General features: G+C 35.3%; 1 protein-coding gene across 3 annotated transcripts in view; it reads left to right on the forward strand.

Moving 5' to 3' along the window:
- The window catches only part of LOC129746801 (protein outspread), a 609098-nt gene that overhangs the window by 88371 nt on the left and 498470 nt on the right, over positions 1–22257 (forward strand). The window lies entirely within an intron of this gene.

Raw genomic sequence — 22257 nt, forward strand, 5'->3', positions numbered from 1 at the left:
CGGTCGATCTTTTTCGTTCCGTTCCGTCCAAAACGAACCGAACCGAACCCATAAAGCTTAGAAGTTCAGGTCGATCGTCACAGCATTGCTGTGTTGCTGTGCCGTGGCTAGTAGGTAGTAAGTAAAGCCTAAACCTAAATCGGAAAACAACATTATCCACGCATACAAACAACATTGCAAACGGCTCATGTGTCGATGATTTGTAGCCGCTTCGGTGTCATCTCATAATCCATGTGTCCATGTTATCGCACCCTTCCACGTGTTCTCGGTGCCTTACTCACAACCGCATCCAGGCAGTGCAGCGCCTTCTTCGATCATCTTCATCAGCACCCTGCTCTGTGGCCGGTCGCATACAATTAACCTACGTTGATACGTTGTTGGCTTAAGCTTGCTTGGATTTCATGCCTGCGTGTTTGCTAGTTAAAATAATATACTATCACAAGATAGTGCGGTACTATTTCTTATCTGTGACACAGAACACGGCAAACGAACGACTCCCTCAATTTCGGGCGCCTTAGCAGCCAGCCTTCTTGGATGTGAGTATCAGCAGCAGCAGCAGCGAAGCAGTCTGTCGAAGAGGTAATTGAACCTAGTTGGCCTGGTCGCTACGCTACCGCAACCGCACTCGCATCATCCTTCGCCTACTTTGCTTGTTGGTACCAAATACTGCCAGAATGCCCCAGCCAGACATCAAGGTAGAAAAGCGCGTATGAAATTTTTAATAACACTTTTATCCCGGCCACTGCGATTAAGCAAGCGTGCCACACACCGCAGCAGGCAGCCTTTTGGAAACACACTTTGGCAGGCAGCCCCAAAACCAGTTTTCGGTGGGGAGGGGATCCGTACAACAGCATTCGGGTGTGGGTTGTCGTGGAGTACAAGTGCGGCGGTGGGGCATTACAACATGCTGCTGCTGCTCCTGCAAGTCAGTGCAGCGTGGAGCAAGCGCAGAAGGGTGCGCACTTTCGAACGATCCACATATATAGGAAAATCTAATAATAACAATAAATTGTCGGTTGGTCGGTCAATCGCATGGCGGTATTGCGCGGAACGCGTGGAAAGTTCGGTGGGATAGGTCATGGCATGGCGATGACTCACACGGCACATTTCGCGGCGCAGCTCAACATATGCCAGCCCGGCAAGTCTGGCGTCGTCGTAGTCCGTGTGAATACTTCTCATGATGGGACACTCGGGGTGTACACAATATGCGCTTATGAGAGAGTTCATTGGCTTCTGCAACGATTGATGAAAATTGAAACAAATTGATCATTGGGAGCGCGAGGCGTACAAGTAAGTAAGTGTAGCGCCACTTGAAGATGGCGACTAGAGGTTTAATAAGTTCAATCGACGACGAGTCGAATGCTCGAATGCATCTGCAACAGTTGAACCAATAACAATAATCAACGGCGTTTCATATCAATAATAATAGAAACGACACGCAACACAGCCAATTATACTCATAACAAGCGAATGGTGCGTTGCAGGCGACCATGGGTATTTTTGTTTGAAATTGGACGAAATTGGCTTCTAGAAAATATGGCGCAGTAAATTTTTCTAGTGTCGAACAAATTATAGTTGATTGTTAAATTGCAAGATTACAGTTTTGTAATAGAACAGAATCAATAGAGAGACAATAAAGTTTGATATTTGAATTTTGAATTTAAATGAAAACCATTCGTTTGACGTTTTGGCCTACTTATTTTTTCAGAAAACTTTATAAAAATTTGAATACAAAAATTCAATCGAAAAACGCTGACTGAAGAAGATAGTAAGTTGCTTTCGAAATACCGGTATCTGAACTTTTCTTTTACCGTGGTTGAATCAAAGGGAATCTTTGGATAACTTTGATTCAGTAGAATTATTCAACCAAGTAGGCTCACAACACGTATTAGAATACAACAATCGAATATCAGAAACCGACCATGGCTATTTCGTTGATTGGCCCATAAAATTGACTTGTGCAAAATTCAGCGCGATCGGACTTTATTAAGGGTGCTTTAATCACCCAAGGTTCAATTTTTACCCCAAAAAATCACAAAAGAAGAGACCAAAAGAAATCGGAAAAATCTAATTTGAATGTTGATGCCAAACGACTTAGAAACGCCAAATGACTTAACTTGCGCAATAGGTGCAAGAGAGCGTGTACTGCGAAAAAATAGAGGCGAATCCATGCACCCATGGAGAACAATTTTTACACTTTTTTGGACTATGGAGTCTATTTACAATATATGTAAACAACGTGACAAATGAAAGAGATATAAAGCTTGCTTCATTTAGAGTTGGAACCAAAGCTGCAAATTAACATTGTCAGACAGCCAATATCAGCCGACTTTGATACTGCTTAGCATTTCTACGTGACGCGATACTGATTTTGGTTAGCGACATAAGCTGACAATGTCATGACCAAGTTAAATGAACGACATTGCTATAATTTTTTTCTTCTTACAGTCACCAACTACATTTTTACAACTGTTGTACAACTTATAACGTCATCCCAACACAGTCAGAGAATGAAATAGAAAGGCGATTGTATGTGTAATGCGAGTGGAGTGCAAAAATGTCATTCAATATTGACCACGCTGCCTGACTGACATTTTAGTTTGGTCATGCAACTCGTAGACGACTTTGATATTTTTTCGGTAACATTGACGTCTAGTTGGTCAGGAGAAAAGTTATTGACTGAAATTTACCAGCCCTGGTTACAGATTCTGTGATGAAAATTTGTTCAAAATTCTGTGAAATTAGAGATTTTTCTGCAATTTCGGCAACCTTGATCACAAGAACATTAACTTTTGAAAGCCGTAAATTAGCCGTTAGTTATTAAATTACCTGTCTGTTTTTGTTTCTTACTTGAGCTTCTTTATTAGTAGAATATTTGCTTTTGAGGGTTCACTCTTTTGTTATTCTATTGATTAAAATGTTTCAAACTCTTGATAGGCAATTCGTCGGTCAGCACTTTTTTTTTAACTTTTTCGCTGTTTCTCCCAAGTATCTTTATAGTCGCTGATCTTCCTTAGTATTTATACTGCAAATTTGCATCTGATTTCCAGACATACGTCAGTTTTGTCGGGAGTACTTTTTTATTTCTGAATTTCGAATAAATTTGATTTAGACTTTTCGCAATTTGATGATCACAATCATCTCGAATTTGCTTATAAACGAGTTACAACTAATGATTAAGTCCAACACTAGTTTGAGTATTTCTGCAAAATGCTGGCTCCAGAGAAACTGTATTGAAACTTGATGTATAGGGGAGAGTGGGGATACTTGATCCCCTTTTCTTATTTTCGCCATATCTTTTTGAAAAAATGTTGCAACTCGCCGTCTTTGACATTTTCTGACAGCTTGTAACTTCAAGTTTCTATGCTCCAAAAATTAGAACGATACTTGAACCCGTTGATGAACTAGAAGCATTTTCGTGGGAGTAAAAAAAATGCGATTTTTCTGAAGTTAGGGGAGACTTGATCCCCTATTGAAGGAGACTTGATCTTTTATTCAGGAAGCCCTAATCCTTGTATAAAAATCAAACAAAACCCCAAGATAGAATGTTAATTGACTATTTTGATCATGTTTGTTCTCATTTCACAACTTATAGCAGACATATGAAGAAAATTCTATAACTTTGTCTCAACGCTAATAACATTGCATACTTTAAGGCGCTATTTTTTGTAATTAAGAAAAAATTAATTATTTTTGGTCTTTTCTCAGACAATTCTTTGATAAATATTAGTTTTTGGATAAATATTAGTAATTTCGTAATCAGCAATCATAACGATCAATTCAGAAGAAGAATATGCCATTTGGAAGGGGGATCAATTGTACCCAACTCTAGGGGATCAATTGTACCCATTATCAACATTTTAGAAAACTTTTTCTGAAAAAAGTTGAGAGTTTTCCATTGCTTTAAAAATATGGCATTATGAAGTTCATTTTACGCTCGAACGATTGATACATTGGGACAAATATTTTTTTCATAATTTTCCCATGTAAGGAACATTTTAAAGTGATGAAAAAAGATCTTCAAGTTGCATTTTGTGAAATTTTTCAAACAAAGTTCAATTACTCAAACAATTATTTTGTTAAATTTTTTTAAACTACAAGCATTGTTATTTTGCTCATTTTGGCACATTTTTCTAGAACATTTGATCTTTGTAAGACATTCCAGTTTCGAGATATAGCTAAGGAATCAAGTATCCCCAGGGATCAAGTATCCTCATTCTCCCCTACTCTTTGACTCTAATTCACAACTCTTACAACTCTTATCCGATCTAGGAGAATCGATTTGGCACTCCTACAGCCTAAATTCATGGTGCCACAAGAACAAATATGTTTAGAAATGTATAGATTTTTTGATAGTTTTTTTGTACTGATTTTGTACGTCCGAAACCGAAAAATTCATAAAACTATACTAGCCAGCAACTCTCAAACACCTTATATTATCGGATCTGAATTGAAATCATTCTAATTTTAAATCGTACACTGCATTCTTTTTTTTTGAGCGATTTTCAAAAACTGGCCAAGACATTTCCGTCTTTTTACAAACCATCCTTGAGTGATCAATTGATTCGGACATAACTTTTCGACAGAAGCATTGACCAGAATGACCACTTAGAGACTCTGTGGAAGTTCCGGAGCAACCGTGGCTGAAAATAATAACCAAAACCAATATTTGAGCTTCCCTATTTCCCTAAATCTCCTCAGAACTGTCTACCAGCTTGAAAATGATCAATTTACAGTCTAAGTTGGCCACTTTACTTGAAATGAGCGATAATTTTTGCCCAGATGTTTTGAACTTTTTTCCACGATTTCTTTTTTTACACGTAATGCTTAGCACATTTAGAAATGGGACAGTTATGAAAGCGTGTATCTCAAAAAACTATTTGTTTGATCGAAAACTTTCTATGAAGGAAATAAAAGTAATCTTATGAAAATTCATGACAAAAATTCGAAAAAAAATTATTTATCGTTTTTTGAAAGAAAAATTTCAACTTTGTTCTTGGAATCTCCCATCTGCCGGCGCACACTTTTTTCAGTCATGATATTGATCAGTTTTTTGAACTAATACTTGTCTTATCTGTATTTTAGGTGGCTGCATCCTGCTTCTCCAATTTCTGCTAGTTTTCGGTTCAATACTTCTCTTTTCAAAGACATTAAGGGCAATTTAGTGGATACAGCTGTTTAGAAATTAACAAAACTTGATTATTTCTGAGCCTCTTAAAATCGCTTTTAATGGAATGTCTGCTGGAAAAATCTGTCAATAACGAAGTAAAACCATCATGAGATTGAATTTAAAGTATAATCAGTTGGTAAAGATCGTAGGTTGCCAAGAGTACATACAAGATTACTCTTTTTTGGCTTTTAAAAACAGTGAAAACCAAAGTTTTCGTTTTGAAATTGTTTTTCCACAGAAGCAGAATTTTTGCAAATCATTATATTTTATACAAAACAACCAGCAAATACATACTTAAATATGCTAGGAACCTTGTCACGAGCAGACATGGTATAGGATTTGTGCAGACCTGTCCGGAGGTCTGCGCCCCGGAAGCAACACCAGTGAGCCACTCGATCTCGAACTACCGAGGGAACGACGCGCTACCTGGCTAGCTGGCTTGCTAGCCGATTGATTGGCCGACTGGCTCGCTGCACGCTTGTGACGAATGACCTGGTATCGGTTTAATCCGTTCACACAGGATTCAAACGCTGGAATTTGTTTGAAATAAGCGTTTTCAACAATTTTGTCGCCCATCAGAAATCACCTGTCTCATTGCCTCGGTACCGGATATACAGCTTACGAGCTTTGGAACTAGCAAAAACTTGTTGTTTGAGGTTAGGTTTGAATTACTCATAACTAGGTAACACTTTTGGGTTATCGGAGTAATTCTTTTTGGACATTTGTGCGATCTACACATAGTTTTCTGCTTATCAAAAATAAAAAATTCTGGTATGAAACTTGACTTTCCTGATGACCCTTAACAGCTTCACTTCAATGCTTGATTTGAATTTTGTGGACATGTTTGACAGTGTTTGCATACTTTTCCACCACTCATACACAGTAATTCATTGAATAATGCACGGTTGTGTCAGTTATCAACTTAGAAATGATGAATGAATGATGAATGATGATGACTTATGATACTTTTTAGAGGCAGCAAAATGCTTTCAAAATTTTGAATATCCGGTTAGTAGAAAATGAGCTTTTAACAAAAGAAAGTGCTTTACAGAACTAAGCTTCACACAACAATCGTTTAAAAAAAAGAATCAAGAGTATTACAGCTATATTTCATGCACGTAACCTTTACATTAGGCCGAAAAAGTGAAAATTAGATCACCATTTAAATTTATTAATAGAATGATGTAAAATTATGTGCGAAAATATGCAATTCTATGATGAAAGATGTAAGTGAGTAAAAGTCGACTGAAGTGTTTTGTTTTGTTTTCGGAATTATTTTCTTTCTGAATCGCGAAGCTAAATTCGCTTGTAGTGAACTAGTTTCGTGGAAAAAAACCATCTACTTAAGTGTTGTGTGTAGTGTGAATGCAATGGTTGTCAATGTCGACCCCTTTTCGAAGCACTGATTGCGAATTTTGGATTGATGCTATTTTTAGTGACAAATTTAAATGGCTGAAAAATATTTGTAGTTAATTCGCTGGAAAAATCTCTTTATTTCTGTTTTCATGTTTGAAACCATATGATTATGAATGAAAAGCAATGTTTTGATTATGTGCATCTAGTTTGACATAAATTTACATCTATGATCTAAATTTATGTCTTATTCATAAAGCATTTATGTCTTAAAAAATTTATGGCTTCAAGCGTTTGAATAATTAAATAGTGTGTGATTCTTCGCAAATCAAAAAATATGAAACTTTTAATAATATTAATTTAAACATTGAAAGATTTTGTTAGAACCTTGATATGTTTTCCCCTTATACTGACATCTATTTGAACGCACTTATCTAAACGCATAAGTGTTATTCTTTTCAAATTTAGGACGTTCTCAAAACAAAAATCCGGATAAATCTACCTCATATCAGTTCAGAAAGTTGTGTTTATTTAGTCATTTGCAAAAATTGATGCTGTCGCACCCTCAATCTGTCATGTATTTCGACACGTCGTTTAAATCTTTTCACAAAAATCATAGAAAATCCGAAACTTTCAATGACAAAATTTTTCGCTAAGTGAACCTTCGAAACAATATCCATCTTTGAACTTATTTAAAAAAAAAAGTAATTAGGTTGCTTTACTTTATGTGAAATTAAGTTCGTATTGTAGCGAAATAAACGAAGTTCATATGAAGCAACTGCAAGGTTAAAGTGGAAGAAATATTGAAACTAATTGTAACAGCAGAATTACTCTATCCTTATCTTATTACATAAATATGCTAAAGCATGGATCACGCAAAATCTGGACGCATTAAAAAGAGTCTATCTCGGAGCAATGTAAACAAAATAAAAATGTTTTGTTATAAAAATGTAGGGTTTTTATTGCACTTCAAAGGAAAAATAAGAAAAAAATTATTCCGATGTTGTTTTGATAAAATTTCGAACTTTTCGTCGAGAACCACTCATCATAGTTTGGACACCCTATTCACTGGCCTTAGCGGCCATTTTGTTCCACAATCTCTTCATCTTGCATCCCGAGTCGTTCTACCATTCTTCTTCATCTTTTGCTTGACAATTGCCCAAAATTTTTCGATAGGGCTGAATTGAGGGCAGTTGGGTGGGTTGATGTTCTTTTCGACACAATCCACCCGTTTTGGCCCGATACCACTGTAGTACCTCTTTGCTGTAATGGCAGCTTGCCAAATCTGGCGAAAACTTTCCTTTGTGAGATCTAATGTACGAAAAACAAGTTTTTTAAGGCACTCCTCCTTGTACATTTCGGAGTCCATGGTCTTGTTTTTCACAAAAACCGGTGTTTATCGTCCGCCCGCAGCTGCAAATACCTTGCCAGATCAAACACTTTCTTACCAACTTATCGGAAAAAAACGAATTTGAACTTGGCGGGGACATCACCCCAACCAGTGGCTTTGTAAAATTTTTGGCCAGGAAGCCGCTCAAAATCAGATTTCACGATTTTTGAACCAGACCACGTCGGGTTTTTGACGTGGGTGTCCAAAATTAATTTTCGCCTCGCGGCTTCCATTACGTGTAACTTTATTGGAACAAAACGAATCGTTATGAAATTTTCTGCACTGATAGAGGAAACATTTCCGAACAAAGTACTGTCAAAACATTTCATATCCGACAACTAGGAGCACAATGGTATAATAAAAAGTGCGTCCAGATTTTGGATGATCCATGCTTTAAGAAAGTTCTCACACAACATTTAATTTTTTTTGTAGGAATATATTAAATGCCCGGCCTACTTGATCAAAAATTTTATGTCAATCATCCAATTTGTAATGCTTCATTGATGAAATGAATTAGGCAAAATAGGGAGATTCGATCCCATTTTCTTGTTTTAAACAAATCTATTTTGGCAAATTTAGCATCTCATAATTCTTTTGCAGTTTCTGATATCTTTGTTTTCATGCGCCAAAGGACGATGCTCGATTTCATGTCAGATATATAGAGCCATAAAAAAAATTTCAATGTTCAAGTAGAGTTTGAGAAGTCTCATTTATTATAAGAAAGAGTCAAGCGAAATCGATAAAATGATGATTTTAAAACATATTTCAGCGAAAAAACAATATCGTTTCGAAGCGGTGGAACAAGCTTGAAAATCTTTCTTTATTTTTTACTGGCCCCACATTCACCGAATCCCTAAGATGGTGTTCGACATATAGTGTTTTTACCCTACTAGAGAGATTTGAAACTAATTACACTTATTGCAACACATGACCATCGCTTCCCGCAATGCTTTGCAGCTGTTAGACATCGAAACGTGGCGCCGTCGAACAGTTTCGTGCAGAAAATCTCCCGAAAATCGCATGCAAAAATAGTTTTGTCATGCCTTTCCACGACGATCCTGCATTTAAACCTAGGTACCTACCTACATATGTGTCTCCGACTTTCATCATCTCCACTACGACACGATCAAGATCGTATCCAGAGCAGAACGAATCCATCCAATCGAAACGAAGAGCGGGAAAAGTCTATATTTCTACTTGCAAATGACGACTCTGGACTTGATAGAGAAAAAAAACAGATACAGATGCATGGAGTTTAAATTTTGAAATGGTAAAAGTTAGAGTTAGTCCCCCCAATCAGTTGTAGATCATCGAAATTGAATTTTCTACGCCTTCTACGATGGCAACGATAAAACATGGTGATCGTTTCGTTGCGCATTTCACCGAAATCGTACAAGAAAGAGAGTTAGTATACTGAACTGTGGGTACGGCTCTTAAATCGATCGTGAAACCGCATCAAAAGTCGGAACCAATTCTACAAGGTATAGAGTAAGACCTAGGCTACCTACCTAGTACAGGTATGTAGTAGGTATAAAACAGCCCACCTCCTTCTGATGATATCGATCGGCTTTGAATCGATCGAACGAATGATCGTTGTTTTGGTCGATCGATTTGGGTTTCCTCCTATTCGGTAGGTATTGCCTAGAGCCGTTCAATGCAAGAAAGAGGTGGTTTGGGCGTTTGTCGAGGGCGAAAAATATGAAATAACTGGCTTAATTTGCATTTGACGTGTGAGTGGTGTTGTTGCTAGATTACTGGTGTTGTTATTGCGCGATTTCGGTACCCAACTCTCGATGGTGTGTGGGATTCAGGAAACCCGCGAGCGGAACGAATTGCGCGATTGGAAACTCCAAGGCAGACGTGTAAGCAGGAAGGCGGAATGAAGGAAGGATGTTGTGAAGGGAAGGTTATTCAAATTCATTGAATACGCTTCATTGATACATGCAACTTTGGTAAACTTTTACTTGCAACATAAAAATGAAAGGGAAATTTCCACGGTTCATTGCTTTCAAATATTCAGGCAGTCAGCGCGGATTTGCATAGGAAAAAAATAAATATACATAAATGGAGTCATTGACGACGTTTATGCATAACATCGTAGATTGGCCTTAGAAGATCATAACTAACTTGAATGGCTTATGCCCGCAATGGAGATCAATGAATGTGTTGAACATAGAAGGTAAAATTCGATTTTTGAATCAATTTTCAATGCTTCAATTGTTGTTCTTTAAATGGATTTTAAAAAATATCGTTTTGACATATTCGGTGGTCGGTCGATATGTCAAATTAGCGGCCCTGCTCGCGTTCACATAAAATATAAATCAAAATGAGTCGTTAGACGTTTCCAAATTTTGGATGCTTTGAATTCATCATTGTAAGAAACTTGGCCCATGTTTGGCCATGTAAGCATTGTATGTTTTGTTAGTCTTTTCAAAGTTTTGATTGGGATTATTTACTATGTTTATCGTTTAAAAATTATTGAAAAACTTATAGTTTCGAGATTCGTATTAAAAGAAATTCTTCCCCTTGAAGATTTGGCCATTTTTGTTTATTTTCAAATGATAAAAATGGTTTTTTATCTTTTAAATCCCTCATCTAATGAAAATGTAATCTAATCAAAATTACTTTTGGAAACTAGCCCTTTTTCTAAGATGGATGATCTCCCCGCAGAATGGTATATAAGACTGTGTCGATTTTGGGTCGTTTTTGAATTTCTCAAACCCTGGGATCTTAAAATTGTCAATTGAATTTATTGTTTATCAATACGAAAAGACATACCCCTGTTAAACTGCTAATAACCTTTTGCCTAATAAGATACGAAAATGCAGTTTTGGACAAAGTTGTTGAGCGGAAAATTTCCTTCAGGAATTATATAAATTGGCACAAAAATCATCAGCTGGTTCGGTTCCACAGAATAAACAAAAATGGTGTTGATTTTTCAGTACCAAATATTCAATTTTCCCATACAAACCTAAAAGTGCAAATTTACTCATGTAAACGTTATTTAAAAATTCTACAAAAAATCATGGATGAGTTTTTGACCAAGACGAAGCTTTTAAGACCCCAGGGGATTCCGGTTCGTGCTCTCGTCGCGTGCGGTGCGCTTTTTTCTTATTCTCTGTAGGTCGGGGTCGAGTGATAAAATTAATCGTGTCGTTTAGTTGTAATGTCGTTTTGAAGAAAGTGCAAAGAAAGTTTGTCGTAACAGTGAAGTGATTTAGATATTATACGGCAAAACTGGTTTAGTAAATGGGAAGAAAGTTATTCAATTTGTGCGTTGCTTGCTGTACCACGGTCGGGTACTTGAATTATCGGATCTTACTGGGCGATTGTACCAGCTTTTGTGAAGAAACATTGTTTCTTAAAAAATCATCCGAATTCCATCAAAATACGCCTCAATAGTCTTTGATTGATCAATTATATCCTATGTTAAAAGTGATGGGAATGCATAAAGTGAAAAAAGATGGCTGCCTTTCTTGTGCTGGATGCAACTTTTGCGTTATTCTATCTCGGCTTGATTTTTTTTTCTCCATATTGGTATGAGTGTGGAGGAGAACTTGTGAGAAGGGATAAAAAGAGAAATTCAAAATAATATTTGCTTCGGAAGAGTGTCACGTGGCAAGGTGTTTATTTTAGCGAGATCGGTTTGGCTCAGGATGAAGGGGCAGCCCAAGTCGAAGTTGTTTCCTACTAGTGCAAGCTATGGAGATCATGGAGATGGAGGTCCAACTGCCCGATGCGAGAGAAATTTGGTGAGCTCTTTCCATTGTATATTTATTGTATGTGTTAGTATTTTACTATGCTATCTGTATGAAGCGCCTTTTATAGTACAGCGGCAAGTAGCAGAAGTATGGTTATTGAGAGTTACTTTCTTGAAGAGGAGACAAAACAATTCATGTTTCGAAACAATCGCTTATTTGTAATTCCAATTTTCTTTCTTGAATCATATAACTTTAAATAATTTTGAGTAGTTTATTAGCACATAGTAATTCATTTAACATAGGATATAACCCTTGCGTCAAAAACAAAACGTAATTTCATCGAAGAATTTTTTTTCCATATTTGTTAGATTTCATAACTTTTATATTCTTGCTCTGTAAGTTTATGGATTGCTTGTTTTAATGCATCACTCAAATGCATCAACTTAAGTAGAGTTACCATTCCATCTCAAATAATCTTTTGTCCCTTACCAATCATTTTCCTAGAAAGTATATCTTGATTCTGGAAATATCATTTCAACCAGATTTTTAAGATATCCAATTGTTTATTATCTGTGACAAGATTATTGCCTTAATATTCATTATAGTAAAATGAAACAATATTCATGCGGTATCATTCGATATACCTTTTTCTACAGCCCAGGCTGCTAAATGTCAGTCAATTTTGTGTCTGACACTGACCATTGGCAGCTCTGTCTACAGCTCTTACAATCTTAGCTCTTTACAAAGTTAATTCAAATTGTTTTAAAGAATTCATTTTCAAGTAGCAAAATTTTCAACGATCATGTTATCAAAATATATTGAGAATTTATTTAAAAAATAACTTATTTACTTGCTAAACTTTTTTGCTCCCATAATAACATATGGTGAAAACATCCATGAATTTGAATCGAGTTTTTCACTACCAAATTATTTTATTACAATAATACACTTTTCTATTGTTGTTCGAAGCTTGAAAGACTATTCTAGGTTGGAAAGGGTTGCGTCTGGATGGTGTTGAGGTTTGGTTGAGAGTGATGTGTGGCTAAACATGATTTGGGGAGTTTGACAGGTTTTTTGAAAAGTACATCAAATCAGTAAGTAGCCTAACCAGGTCATATGCTGCTTTTGAGACATTATGGTAGAAATCAGTATATTGATATGAGGGTTGAATCTGGGTAAATGCAATAGCATCAAACGTCGCGTAAAAGGTTAGAAGGGCAAATAGAAGAGTGAAAAATAAAATAAAAGTACGCGAACATCTCCACTTGATTATAATTTTATAAAAATTGGAAACCTAGATAGCAAGATTAATGGAATAATGACTTAATTTTTTCTTTTTTTTTTGGTTATTTTCACAATTTGAATTTTTTCACTTCCAAATACTTTGTACACAATCATATATGTCAAACATTGCAAAACTACAGCTCAAATGAAATAATTTTATCAGATTCTCCAAAACCAATATTAAGTTATCTAGCCTTTTGTATCACTTCAATATATTTCTTTACTGTTTAGTGGCATTCATTGAATTAGACCAAATTATTTGAGACGAGTTATTTTTTCTGTTCATAGTTGATAGCAAGCGCAAGCCTTTTTTTCTCCATAATAAAGAAATCAACATGAGGCAAAAAGTAGAATTGCACTGATGAGTTTTCAAAAACGACCTTCATCTATTATTACAACTGACAGCTCATTTAAAATTTCTATCCCAATCACCGAGGCGCATGTTATTCATTAACAAAGTTTTAAAATTTCAAAATTTTTATTATAACTATACTTTGAAATATAATCGGCTTGTTATTGCTGAAAGGTTGTTTTTGAAAAACATCAAAATAATAGGAACATTAGCTAGGAAAACAAGTTAGCTTGGAGAGGGTTTTTTAAAAAAAATGTTTTAACGTTATTGGAATACTTCTGTCTTTCAGAAAGCTTTGGAGCTTATATCACTGCCTCATAGGTATAAGTAGGAGTTTCCTTAGGAAATATCTAGGAGCATAGAAGGTGTAGGAAAAACGATCACACCATTAACCAAAATGGATCCTGATCTATAAACCCTTCCCTACTAACAAAACCCTTTCCATGGATATTTGAATATAGATTCGCAGACGTACAGACGGTTTCCATAGTTGGCGATATTGACTTACCTTTGTATTTAGATTTTTCAAAGCTAGTATTTGGAATATCTAGGGACAAATGGTTGTTGATTGAACCTAGAAAGTATCCAACTAACTAACATCCTTTCATGTTTCCCCCATTGACTACTAGGACGTGGCCGGCGCCGCTATTAACCATATTCAAAGAGAGAGAGCATGAATTTTGTGCAACGAGAATGTAATGCTAATCCCAAGCAGCATTCTATTGGCCTTTGCACAAAGTTGATGGCCTCGGTTAATCGCGGAGTAGCAACCATTGGCGAAGTAGAACTTGTTCTGCCTAGCCACGCCAGCGATCATGGAATTGGAAATGCATAAGTTGAGCAAAGTATAATCAAATATGTTATCTGTAGTTTAAAAAATGATCATATCTAAGCATATCATATATCGTCATATCTGAATATTTTTTATCGTTGTATAAACATACTTACACAGCGTTTCCAGTTCGATGATTTAAGGTGGATATGAGTAGTCAACCAAGCTAAGCTAAGCTAAGACGAAGCTTTTAAGACCCCAGGGTTTGAGAAATTAAAAAATGACCCCAAGTCGACTCAGTCTAATGGTATATTAAAGTTATATTTACTAACAAAATTCTAAAAAGACTTCCGAACCTTGTTATACCGTGTTGAAGACTCACTTTGCATGTTTTCTATTGTATGTGTGCTTTTTCGCTGTTTAATTTCACACAGTTTAATAATAAGCTTTTCTTAAATGTTGAAAGATCCACGAATTGTTTTTTGAAGTTATCTCAACTAAAACAATACAAAACAAAATATAATATCTGAACCAAAAATAATTATAATTTTAAGAAAATAGTGTTTTTTGAGTTTAATCTCAATTGTTCTATCGTTGTACACAATTATCGCATTAATTATTGTGCAAAGTGAGCAATGTAAAAATTCTTAGATATCATTTGTTTAAATTTGCAGTACTACAGTCTTCTGTTTTTTACAGTAAGCTTGATGACTATTATTATTTATTTCATTAAGGACATTTTAGCTATTTTTGGCATTCGTGTCCGATATTAGATAATGGCTAGAGCTAAGATTTAAGATTTCAATGATAAATAGCAGACATTTTATATGGTTAATCTATTTTTTTCTTAATTGAGTCATTTAACCTGGGAATTAGACTGAGCCGAATTGGGCAAAATAAAAAAGATCAAATGGTTTTGGGTTGCTTTTGGGCCCACTAATAACTCTGCAACTTTTGGTGGCTCTAGGATTTTAAATGGGCTATAGTAAAAAATTCAAATTTTGTATGGAAATTTAAATGAAAAAAATACTGTTTTTGTTAAAAAAAAACCCAAAACCTTACTATTACACTGATCTTAAATTCTTCAAGCTGCATTTTATTGCAGAAGATTCGAAGAACAACTTTTCCGAATACCGTAAATTTTCTAAGATGTGTCAATCAAAAGTTATGACGATCTCAAAATTGAATGATTTAATTTAATTTTTTTTTTCACATCTTTCCAAATGGCACCACTGCCTGCTGCACTGAACGTTGAGTCGGAGCCATTATACGCTGGAAACTTGCTGGCGTGTTTCCCCATATGCAGTAGTATTTTCGTGTAATTGGTTGGTTGGTTCGAATATCGTGAAAGTTGGTATAACAAGATTTTTGGGTCGGAAAATTTTTCCGGTAAGTTACAAACCCGTTCCAGCTCGGAAAGGAAGGAGGTTTTCCATATAAAAACAACTTGAAATATGACAAAAACGATCATTTTCTTTGTGATTTGTATTAAATTTTGGTTCAGATGTATTTTTCTCACACAACAATTGTAAAAAAGGGGGTGCTCTCCACGGTAAAGGGGGGTTCTCATAGCAAACCGACACAGGTGGAGGGGTTTTTTGAAACAAAGAGTTAGTTTGCTGTTCAAAAATATCCATATGTATCAAATTTGATTGATATCACTGGAAAATTGATCAATTTGTGTCATATTCCGCGTCAATTTTCTATGGAAGCTCCCTTAACGACGGTGAGAGGGTTTTTTTTTAAATCCTCCTTTGGTCCCTTTGGAACGAAATCACGTGAAAAATATTCGATCTGTGTCATATTTTACGTCGATTTTATACAGAGACCCCCTTTGTAACTGTAACCAATTTCACGAAAACCCTTCTTCATATGGGGCTTGTGATATAGCTGATATGGCAGATCATGCAGTTGGCTTCTGCGGCAAAGTCGCGAGTTCGAGCTCAAAAATAACATTGAACACAGTTGTACCGGATGAGTTTTTCAATAATTGTTCGCCAACTGCAACGTTGATATAAAGTCGGGAATGCCATGAAGATGGTTAAACGACTAAAATCGAAACAAAACAAAAAAACTTCTGCATATTAGAAATCATGCCAGCCAGCCAGTTTTAAGCGTATTATAGCTATTAGCTAAGGTGCCATTTGAAAGGATGTGAAAAAAATTCGGCAAAGTTGTTTTTTGAATCTTTTGCAATAAGAAGCAGCTTGAAGAATTTCAGTTCAGTGTAACAGTGAGGCTGTAAGGTTTATTTTTAACAAAAAAAGTCACTTTTTCCATACTACTATATTTCCATACTACTATATTTAGCTTAGCTTAGCTTAGCTTGATTGACTACTCACATCCACCTTAAGCATTGAAACCGAAATGCCGTTAAAAATTCGGAATTATACTTTTAAAATGATATAAAGTTCTTGCTTTCCATAGTTGATTCCATCATAATAGTACTAAAGCATTTCGAATTTCATAACCGCTGGTGTGGCTCAGTAGAATGAATTCTACATCACCAATGGTTGCTACTCCGTGATTGACCGAGGCCATCAATTTTGCCCAGAGGTCAAAAGAATGGTGTCTGGGATTGACAACACATTCACAATGAACAAAACTGATGCTCTCTCATTACACATCAATAACGGCGCCGGCCACGTCCTAGTAGTCAATAGATAGAGAGGAAAATAAGAGAAAGGGATGATAGAATGTAAAATGATGCTTTAGGACCGAGGTCACCTCTGCATCCTAGCAAAAAAACTTTTGTAGGGATGGGGGAAAAGGGATATAATCAGGAGACACCTTTGACAAGTGTATAGATCTTAGTAAACCTATTCTCCGGTTCTTTCATTGTTCCTAACAAAATGTTTTTTTAACTCTACACAACAAAACAAAAAATCTAGAGACATGTACATCAGTTAACGGAAAAATCATAAAAATTATTGTGAATATCATACATTGGCACACTAGCGTAACAATTTCTCTATAAAAACAGTGTTGATAAAATAAAAATGAAAATTATTTAATTTAAAGTTTTTCTTCGGCTGATATTTGTAAGCTATAGTAAACCCAACCTTTTTCTAAGAAACCGTCTTTTGATATCAACAAATTCAACAAGATAATTTCAGAAAGTTGCAAATGATGTATAATTAACTAAAATGTAAACTCTTTAACTCCTGTTTCTTTTTTGAAAAGAACAGAATCTTTGTTATATTTTGAATGTAGAACAAACAATACAATTCCTCATTTTACTTACTTACTTAATGATCCCGCGCCGATCCTCCGGTGCATAGGGCCGTGGTAAAAGACCTCCACTGTTGACGATCCGGAGCCAGCGTCTTCACCTGGTCCCAGTCAAGATTCTCGTCGACAGTTCGGATTTCAGCGGCTAGGCTTCGCCGCCACGAATTTCTGGGTCTGCCTCTTCTTCGATGACCTTCTGGATTCCAATCTAGCGCCTCTCTGCAAATCTCGTTTTCATCTCTTCGCAGCGTGTGCCCAATCCATCTCCACTTACGTTCCCGAATCTCGATTTCTAGCGCCTTTTGATGACACCGGCGATGTAGTTCCTCATTCGAGATCCAGTTGCCAGGCCACCAAGCGCGGATGATATTCCGCAGGCAGCGGTTTACAAATACTTGCAGTTTTCACGTCGTTACCGCATATGTGCACCAAGTTTCGCACCCGTACAGCAATGCGGATTTGACGTTTGAGTTGAAGATTCGGATTTTTGTTCGTAGAGAGAATATTTCCATACTACTATATTTCCATACAAACTCTGATTTTTTTTTGCTACAGCTCATTTCTAATGCTCGGCCCACCAGAATTTGCACAATTGTTATTGGGCCTAAAAGGAACCCGTTTGATACTTTTTTGGGCCCGATTCTGACCAGTCTAATGGGCATTCGAAACCCGTATATTATTTCAATATCTTATCATTGATAACATTGCTGAAAATTTCAATTTGTCAAATACCTGATTTTCAACTGAATTAGAAAGAATAATCTTAAACATTTATGGTTAGAGATTCTGTACATATGATTTTTAAAGTTGAATATATAGTTCATCAAAAACTTTCAAAAATTTCAATTAAATTTGTTCATGCCATGCGATCAAACATATTTCCCTCAAACTCAATGGATGTATCGATTACCCTATTCAATGAAGCAATCAGAATTAACCATGATATTCTAGTTTCAGAGATGTAATACATAAAAAAATAAAATTGACGAAAAAGTGAAACAAATTACAACTATCTCTGGCATCACTACCGAACGTTTTTGAGTTGAGTTTTAATTTATTTTACAACTTTTCTGTGATGTAATTCAAACGATTTTTATTGGTGATTTGCAGGAAACCTATTTGACATGTTACGACAACTGTTTTTCCTATATGGACCTAACAAAAGGGTGATAATATCTGTTTTTAAACACGGAAATGCCTCTGACAGTTTGAGAGTCAGTTCCACTGTTTATAATTTTAGAAAATAATATCAAAATATCGTTACACAAATGTTCTAAACTTGAAATTTGTTCTAAAGCAACGTTCAAATTCGAGAGGACGGAATCAACAAAAAAAGGAACAATTTCCATCTCGGGTGCTTCAGCTCGATTTCAAATGAATCAATATTTCTGCAAAAAGCTTATTCCAATAATTTTGTGAATCAAATCATACTTGTACAATCGAGTGATTTGTCGGAGAGGGAAAACCAACTTCTATCTTGGGTGGTTAAAACTAAAGAGAGATTTTTATTTCACTATCACACATACAGAACAACACTTCGTTCGACACATCCAGGCTAACACTTTGCTAGATTATAATGCTTGTCAAACGAACAGGTGATTTTTCATCGTTTTAATTTTTTTTTTTTTGGCTTATCTTGGTAGGCTGTGCTCGAGAGTGACAGGGGTGTTTTTTTAAATGCTGGAAAATTGAGCTTTTCCCAAATATAAATATTTCCAAAAAAACTGCTACAAAACCGGGCCCTGAAGACTGATCACAACCCGAGCAGACTTTTATGGCAAAATTATAGCAAATTTTGCTATCACGCCCTGAGAGTTGAATTTGCTCTCATTATGCTTGACATAAGGTGGTACACAGCAAAAATGAGAGCACAAATTTTCATACTTGGTAAGCAAAGTGATACCTAATTACACCTCGTTTTCCGAGAGCTTGGACAGCACAACCATGCCAATATAAGGCATCACAAAATTTCTAATAAAAGCAAAATTTGACCTAATTTTGCTTTCAAAAATTTAAAAAAATGAGGTGTAATAAAGGTCTCAGTTTCAGCAAAATTTTGCATAACGTTGCTAACCAAGCACAAAAATTGTGCTCTTATTTTTGCTGTGTACCACCTTATGTCAAGTAAAATAAGAGAAAATTTCACTTTCCAGGCGTGATAGCTATAATTAACTTGTTTAAAGTTTTATAAAAAAAATAGGCCTATAAATTACCCGAGCAAACTTTTACTTTGTTATGAACTTTGTAATGTCCATATATGCATATAGCCTTCAATATTCATAACATACGTAAAGGCGATTTCCACAATGTACAGTAATGTACCTACTATGTTGAACTTTGGGTAATGAAAATCGCCTTCACTTATGCAATCATAGGTGGTATGTCTTGTTCATATTATATGAAAATTTACGCCTTATTGTAGACGAAAAAACACTTTTCCCTCATTCGATTGTTATCACCATATGCGTTTGAAATTGGTTTTAAAGAAGATACATACAGTGACACAAAATTGACCGTACCCAGTCGCACTATCACAGAACTCCTAACCTTGCACTTCTAGAACTTATTACTGCAATGATATTTTTGGTTTAAACTTTCTATTATAGATATTATATTTTATTACAGAGATAGTATAACTATCTCACTATTAACTGACGAGGTTTGACGTTTCTTGAATGTGTTGCTCTATCTACTATTAAAATTAGGAGAAAAAAAATTATTGGAGAAAAAAATTTATGGAAGTAAAACGTTTGGAAACCTGTGTGTGTGAGTGCACCTGGGTACGAGATTTACTGCATGAACCTACTTTTAAAACAAATTTTGAACGCATTGTGTGATAACACACGAATCAAGAAAAAGTGTTTTTCTATGAACAATCATTCTTTGCAGTAAAAAAGGCGTAATTTTTTATATAATATGAACATAATATGCACATGAAGGTTCTAAAAAATCTTTGGAACATTTTTTCTGTTTTATAATGTTTCTCTGTTGTTATAATTGAATTATAACTTACCCAATAACTCCTTACTCTAGGTACATTTCGTAAAATTTTCCTTGCCCTGGTGGGCATGTTTATATTAAGCTTCCGGATTCATTTTGGCTACCAGGGTGCTCTTGTGTGCCCCGTCCACAGACGATTTGCTTTTATCCGGGGGTCCAACATCAATTTCGATGGTCGTTCGAAGCATTCAATAGTGTCCCTGGTTTGTGAACCATGAATAAGAAGTTCAACCAAACGAAACCGCTCATCGCGTGGTAATCCAGCGATAAGCCTGAAACTTTGAACAAGATTTTATTGTAAAATACAAAACTGATCAATAATTAATTCTTTACAGCAGAAAAATAAACCTTACCTGTTACAGATTCCATAATAACTGGAACAACCTGATTATCCCGTAGAAATTGTTCCGGAAATATTCATTTTTTCCACAATCACCTGAACCAGAACTGCATTTCAGCAAGAACTTCAAATTAAATTTTTTAACGTTGTCGTGTACAAAAGTGTTCCGGGATTGCTGGAGTTGTCTGGTGCTAATCTTTTTGCGGTGTTATGTGTTCCTCTATGAACATACAAGCACACGACGGCAGCTCGACGTCCTTTAACAATTTGTTTCCATTTTTTCAGCTGCAAACTTTTAAAAAAATATCCGGAATTCATTGAACTGATCGGAACAGATTTCAAAAAAACTTTAGATGCATGCAGAATTTTTTGTTTACCTTTTTACACTCTCAACAGAAATCGCTTAAACTTGTGAAATTGAACTCCTCAAATTTACATATAAATCCGCGTCAGAATTTTCCAATTACATTTATTTTAAATATTTAAACTTGAAAACAAAATTCTTGATACTTAATCGAAAATATGTTAATGATCATATTTTGACATAGTTGAAACGCCTTTTCTTGAAATTTTAAGCACAGCCGTTTGAACTTTGTGTATACCACTGACACTTTTTCGATTAAGTATTATTAATTTTGTTTTCCTGTAGAATCTCTATGTCATCAGGTAACCATTAAGATAAATTTTAAAATATTTGTGTAGTTATTCTATGGTAGAAAACTATTTTAAAATTTACTATCACACTAGATTCATATCAATTTATTTTTAAATTTAACATGCAAATAACGTTTTTGAGAACACTTGTTTCATATTCACATATTTAAATCATTTGACATTTAAATTTTTTATAAGCACTTTAGTTATCATACTAACGCTTAAATATCAAATTTTTGTTGTTGTTGTAATAACAATTTCCTGAACTGCAATTCTAAACATTTTAGAATGACTGAGGGTAAATTTTTTTCAATATTACTAAAATTGCGTTTATGGATGAAATATTCAGGCGTTTATTCAGGCAATTAAGCATTAAAAAAGTCTACGCATTACGAAATCGCTAGTATCAGATCCCTTATTCAGATTAGAGTTATAATAATCTGAGTAAGGGTCCATAGCTCATATATGAGTTAGTGCGAATATCTTGAAACTGAGTTAACGATGACTCAAACCTGAATATTCGAGACGAGTTGAACAAGCTAGTACTACTAAATTTGGTTTAAATTTAATATGTACATGTGTACATATAAACTTTTGATTGCGAAAATTGATAAAATAAAGATATTTCAGGGTAGGCTAAGTAGTAAAATATTATGTTCAATATTAAAAGTGTTTTAATCTTATCCTATACTTATAGATTTCTATCGTATGCAAACCTGTGGGGGTGTTTTTCGTCGAGGGATCAGTCGAATAAACAATTGAGAACATGTTCAAGGCGTTTTGGAAACGTTATTGTTTAGTTGGTGGTCCTCAAACCCGAATACGAAAATATTGTAACATAACTGTTCCTGTTGTAGTTATAAAACGATTAGAAACAGCGTAAAAAAACGTTTAGAAAATGATATCTGAAACCATAAAAAACATTGCACTTATCTTGAATTCCAAAACGACGGTCTGTTGAATATGGCGTTAAGTTATGTTACTGTTTAAAACTGTTAAAACAATTGTAT

Source organism: Uranotaenia lowii, chromosome 2, assembly GCF_029784155.1.
Source record: "Uranotaenia lowii strain MFRU-FL chromosome 2, ASM2978415v1, whole genome shotgun sequence".
Classification (NCBI taxonomy): Eukaryota; Metazoa; Arthropoda; class Insecta; order Diptera; family Culicidae; genus Uranotaenia; species Uranotaenia lowii.